Below are 6,000 nucleotides of genomic sequence, written 5' to 3' on the forward strand. Positions count from 1 at the left end.
CTCCCTGCACTTCTCTGAACACTTCTTATTGCCAGCTGAAGACAAGGACCCTTCCTCTCCCAGTTAGCTGTCAGTGCACGTGTCTTCTGACACTTTCTGCAGGAGAGCTGAGCAGTTTTGTCCTTTCTGGATTAGCAAGAGAGCCAGTGCTGAAGGAAGTTTCCCACAATAGGTCCATCTCTGAACATTTGCTTGAGGTTTTCAGTTTAAAAGATCACTCTTCAGCCCCTTCAAATCCACAGTGTGCACATCAGAAAATGTGATATAGTACATATGTAATCCTGGATAAACTAGATTCCCCACCCCTTTTCATTAAGTAAAATCAGTAACCAGAATCCCTGTTTAGGATTTGTGATTACAAGGATCACCCTCCGCCCTGCCCTGGTCAAACAATACGGGCTCTAGGAAAGCATGAGAGCCGTCATTTCAATAATGCAAAACCCTGTTGCTTCCACTCCAGAACAGCTGACTTGAAGTGCATGCTAGGCTGTGCTTATTAACAAAATGAGAAATCTGATATACAGAAAGAAAACACTATGTGAGGATTAATCCTGGATTGCAGTTTGTGGCCAGCACTGGGCCGTCATCCAAACACAGATGAAAAAGAACAAAATTTCTCCCACCTGTCACTTACAGCAGGTACAGCTATTGCAGTGTTGTAGTCTCCTCCTTACAGCTATTGTAACAATCATTTTATATCAGCTTAAAATCCATGATTGACCTCACTGTTTCATTTCTTCCTTGTTTTGTGGGAGCCAGCACTGGAGGGTGAATTTTCTTTCCAGGAATTACAAACAAGAAGCGTGAGTAACTTACAAGTTTGGACAGCTAGTTTGTAATACGCGCACACTTCAAGGAAAGAAACCCAGTTTAAAATTGGCATCCTGTTGGAACCTGGAGATGCTAACTGAACAAGAAAATACAACTCTCAGGAACACTTTTTTTTTTTACATTGTTTCTGCTGCCTTTGAGAGAAGTAAGCACACTGTCACCGCTGATTAAAAAAAGACCTAAACAAACCAATGCAGTTGCTTTGCCAATGAGCTACTGCACAGCAGAGTGAAATCTCTGTTGCAATGCATTGTCCTTGTTCCCAATACTACAGCAAGATAAAAACCAATTTAAGCAGCCCTAGTGGTTTAATCACTGGTGTTCATTCCACACCAAACCAAAGGAGAAGTCATCTCTATTTTTTAAAAGATACTCTTCTGCTTATGGTTGGGTCAACACTGCTGCTGCAATCCCACAGCTGAGCCCTGTTAATTTTTCTCCAAGCCCAGCAGGGTAGGCATGTCTGCTGATGCTGAAATGGTCCCTCTTCCCATTGAGCTTTCTCTGTCACAATACAGCCAATATAATGGCCACGTCACAAATGTGATTCTGCTTTCTCCCACTCCAAGACCACATTTGCTGCTGCACTGAAATGCCACTTTGTGGCAACGTTCTTCCCTGGATGTTGTCAAAAACTGCAATTTTGTTCATACGCTTTATCAGTCAGATTTGGCATGGGGATGGGAAACTTGGTTTTCTGTAGAGAAAACATGACAACCTTGTCATACCAATACCTCTACCTATCAAGCGACGATATGTTCATCAGACTGGATGAGGGTTAAATGCTGCAGTCAGCACAAACAGGACTTCTGATATGAAGGCAAATGCCCCTCGGTTTTCAAACATTATCCTATTTCCCTACATCTATCATCAAAGAAGGTAGCAGAAGCTCAAAGAACAGCCACATACTATTTTCTACACAAGGTCAAAGGAATGCACAACATACAGTTTATGTTTGACAGTTCTTAATTACTATGGGCTGTAAAGGTGCTAGAAAATGAGAACTCTTACTGCAAGATCTGCTGTTCACAACTTCAAATTTCATGCTGTGACCACCAATTTTGGGCTGTGGTGGCTGTTTTAGGGAGTTTCAATCCGTTACACAGCAAAACTGATTAGCATTAGGTTGTGTTCTAGTTGTTTTAAACGACTGATCAAAATAAATTGAACATGTACGCTCTTGGAATAAGGCCTCTCACCTTCTCTTTCTCTCCTTCTCTCTCCCCCCACCCCTTGTCACACGTTGGCTTCTGCCAAACAATTCAGCACTGACACTACAGCGTATCACGTGATACCAAGTGCTTCAAGCGTCTTGCGATACTTATTACTATCTACACATCCATAAGTCATTCTGCCCAGCAACGTATGTGAATACTAACGTGAGCTATTTCTTTATGCATTAAAGATTTAGAGCTCTCACAGATCCTTGGAAGAAGCTTTTCCCCCAAACACTGAAAAATCATCCCTTTTATGTATGTGCATCTCGTCTGCATTTCACGTAGATTAGGAAGCATGACATAAGAAAAACCTGCTATATCCTCGGATTCTCCCATTCCTCCTGCTCACACCCCTGCGGCCATGCAAGTCTGCTGTGATTAAGCAATGGATTTTAGACGCAAAAGAACAGGGCACTTATGCGGGGTTTCCTTACCCGTGTTAGAATGGAAAGTAACAAATGTAAGAGGTTGCTTATTCTTAATGCTGATCTCCTCCAGAGCTAAAATGATATGTCAGTAGCAGGTGGCAAGTTTGAAGACCCCCCTCCCCTCCTTTTTTTTTTTTTTTTTTAATAAATATAACAAAGGGCACACAGATTTGACCTAATGGGTCAACCATCAAAAGTTAAACTGATTTAAATAATTAGACCTAGAATGTCAGGCACCACTGCAAATAATTGCTCCTAATGCTTTTAGAATTAGATTGCTAATGAAAAGGCGCAAAAAGGAGGCCACTTGCAGTTGTGGAAATAAGTCAATTTTCTTTCCATATGTCATTTTCTCCATGTAGATTTGCTGTGAAATCCTAAGGAGTCATTTACAGCTTTCTCTCCAGAGCTGCTCTAGTATATACAATAGTTCTGAGTCATAAAAAATAGTAATAAGTCATCTTGAAATACTAGTTGTTTATACACTGCATTTATCAAGCACAGCAAACATCTGCTCATAGTTCTGACATTTTCCAATGAAAGTGACTATTGCATATTGTTTTTCCCTTTAATTTGTGGAAAAACATGGGAGCCATTCAAATATAAACAGCATTCCGCAATAAATTTAAACCAGTTTTGGTCAAAGGACAGTTTATTAGCAGAATGTAATTTTGATGCTCTTAACTGGCTGCTCTCTCGGATTTATTCTAACAGCTAAATAACATGCGGGGTGATTTCGGTAACCGTCTGCTAAAACACTTGGTCCCATCTATAATTCATTAATTTGATGTAAAGGTATACACCCGCCCCACTCGCAGATCCTGAACGCGAAGTTACCCGCCTCTCCAAGCGCCGAGGCAGCCCGAGTTTTCCACGGCTGCGGGTTTCGAGGCAGAAAGTTTCGAGTCACCGAATCCCCGCGTGTAAATACGCGTCCCCCCGGCGGCGGGGCCGGGCGCGGTGGCCGGCGGCCCCGGGAGGAGCGCGGCTGGCAGCCGCGATAACGGGGAGCGCGGGGGGCGCGCCGAGAGCCGCGGTGCCCACTTCCACCTGGGACCGCTCCAAGCAGAAGTCAATAATTGACTTCTCCCGCCCCATACAAAGGGGCCGGGAGCGGGCAGGGAGCAGCCTGGGCGCTGCGGGCACCGCGGCCGCCCTGCGCGCCCGCGGGGCTCCGCGCACCGCGCAAGGGGCCGCGCACCGCGCAGGGGGCCGCGCACGCAGCCTCCCCCCACCCCCACTCCCCCCGCCGGCTTGGCTTTGCTTTGCTTTGCTTTTAAATGCAAGCAGCAAAACAACAACAACAAAAAACGCCCGGCTCCCCCCGCCGCCGAGCTGCCAGCGGCACCGGCGCGCCGGGGGATGTGGAACCCGGCCCGGCTCCGCGGCGCCGTTCGCCCGGGACCGGGCAGCGATCAGCCCTCCCGGCTCCCTGAATGACAATGTTCCGCGCCTCGGCAACAATATTGCCAGCCTGGGCGTACAATTTAAATTTTTTTTTTTTTTTCCCCCAAACTGGGTGGACAGCTCTGCGCCTGGCTGGCGGGGCCGGGGAAGCGCGCATTTCCTCCGGGGGCACAAAGCCGGGCGGGCAGGGTCCTGCGAGCCCCCGGCCGCGGGAGGGTGCGCGATCCTGCGCTCCGTCCATTGCGTCCGAGACGGTGCCGTAACAAAAGCCAGAGACCCGCAGCCACGGGCAATGAGCGAGCGGAGCCGGCGGGTCCTTCCCTCCGCGATCCCGAGCGGCCGAGGGGGGCGGCGGGGAAGGGGGGAGCCAGGGCAAAAGTTCACCGCGGTCCCGGTAGGGCAGGGGGTGCTCGGTGGGGCAGGGGCCGGCGCTGGGGCCGGGGGATGCCGGCCTGGCTCGTCGCCTTGCAGCCCCGCGGACGGACTGCGGGGGGGAAGGAGGCGATGCAAGTCCCGGGAGCCCCTTCCCTGCCCTCTCCTCCACAATGCGGCCGGATCCCCGGCACAAACACGCCCCCCGGCACCCCGACGCTCCGCTCCCTCCTTTCGCGGGGGGTGGGGGTGGGGGGGAAATACAAAAAAAATACGGTTCAGTTGCAAGGGGCGAGTGGGGATGGGGAGCCGGCTGCTGCTCCGGGGCTGCCTGCCCGCCCCGCCGGTCACCCCCACGCCGGCCGGCCCCGGCGGGCAGCAGCTGCGGCCCCCCGCCCCGATCCCACCGCCGCCGGGGAAGGGGCAGCGCACACCCGTGCGCACACACACAAATGGCACGGGAGGAGGGGGAAAGTTTCCAGCCGCTTCAACCAAATCGCCAACATTTGCGATCCCCAGACAGGCACGGTGGCGAATACACCCTATGCACGCCCCGGCCCCGCAAGCAACGGGGCAGCGCGCCGGGCGAACGAGGGGAGGGGGCCCGGGGCACGGAGGGAGGGGGGCAAGGGGGAAAAGAAATTGAGCTGTATTTTTTTTTTTTTTTTTTTTCAATGGAACTACCGCTGGTGCCGGGCACGGCTGCTGCAGGGCAGGGAACAAGGGGACACCCCCGCCACCCCGGCGACTCTCCCGAGCGGACCCGTGCAGATGGGCAAATCCCCGGGGCTGCAAATAAAGAGCGGGGGAGCGGGGCTGGGCTGCACCGCGGAGCCCGGCAGCGCCCGCCCGGCCGCCCGAGCGGGACGCGCGGCCCCGCGCCCCCGCCCGCGCCCGCGCTCCGCTCCGCGTTACCTTCTTATTGCATCTGGAGCAGCAGCTTTTCTTCCCCTTCCCCTCTCCTCCTCCTCCTCCTCTCCCTCTCCTGTCCTCTCGGTTTATACCAGCCTGTTCCTCATCTCACAGCCTTCCTCCCAGCGCCATCTTGCAAGCTTGTGACGTTGGGAGCCGCTCACCCCTGACCCACATTTGAATAGAAGCCAAAATGAAAAAAAGAAGAGGAGAGAGAGAGGGAGAGAGGAGAGAAAGAGGGGGAAGAAGAAGAAGAAAGAGCGGAACAAGGAGAGGCAGGGAGAGCAGCAGCTAAGCAAGTGCTGTGCCAGTGTGGAACAGCATCGGCTCCCGCTCCCTTGCCAGCTACTTTAGTAATAAGCAATTTCCTGCTTTTGCAATAAATGTTGCCGCGGCGGGGCTGGGAGAGGGACGGGGAGCTGGGTAATTCCCACCGAGGGACCAGGGCTTCCCCCACCCCGAGCCGCCCCCCCTTCCCTGCCACCCACACCCCGAAACCCAGCCCGGAGCCCGACCACTACCTCCCCGTGACCCAAATACTGCTGCTCCCTCCCAGGTTTTGAGCAATGAAAAAGGCATTTGTTAAGGTTATTTCTCCCATCACTGATGAGGTCTCAAGTGTGTGTTAAGAGAAATTATATAGATGATAGTTTGTACATGCATTGGAATCTGAAATGAGCTTTATACACTAATTAAGAAAACATCCTCGTGTATAACGCAATTTGCATATTAGCTTTTTATCACTCCAGTCTATTTGTTAAGGACTGACAGTGCAGTTTGCACCATCCAAGACACAGATGAAGACATGGCCTTTGCACCCATAGAATCTGTAG

The 6,000-nt window shown here is 51.6% G+C and overlaps 1 protein-coding gene across 1 annotated transcript in view; it reads right to left on the reverse strand.

Annotated features, from left to right (window-relative positions):
• Positions 1 to 5,502, reverse strand: part of HIC2 (HIC ZBTB transcriptional repressor 2) — an 81,371-nt gene extending 75,869 nt beyond the window's left edge. Inside the window, exon 1 of the mRNA XM_074886923.1 lies at positions 5,171 to 5,502. The gene's annotated coding sequence lies outside the window, so the exon portion shown is untranslated. The remainder of the gene's footprint in view (positions 1 to 5,170) is intronic.
• Between the last annotated feature and the right edge of the window lie 498 nt (positions 5,503 to 6,000).

The sequence above is a fragment of the Strix uralensis genome, chromosome 17 (assembly GCF_047716275.1).
Source record: "Strix uralensis isolate ZFMK-TIS-50842 chromosome 17, bStrUra1, whole genome shotgun sequence".
Classification (NCBI taxonomy): Eukaryota; Metazoa; Chordata; class Aves; order Strigiformes; family Strigidae; genus Strix; species Strix uralensis.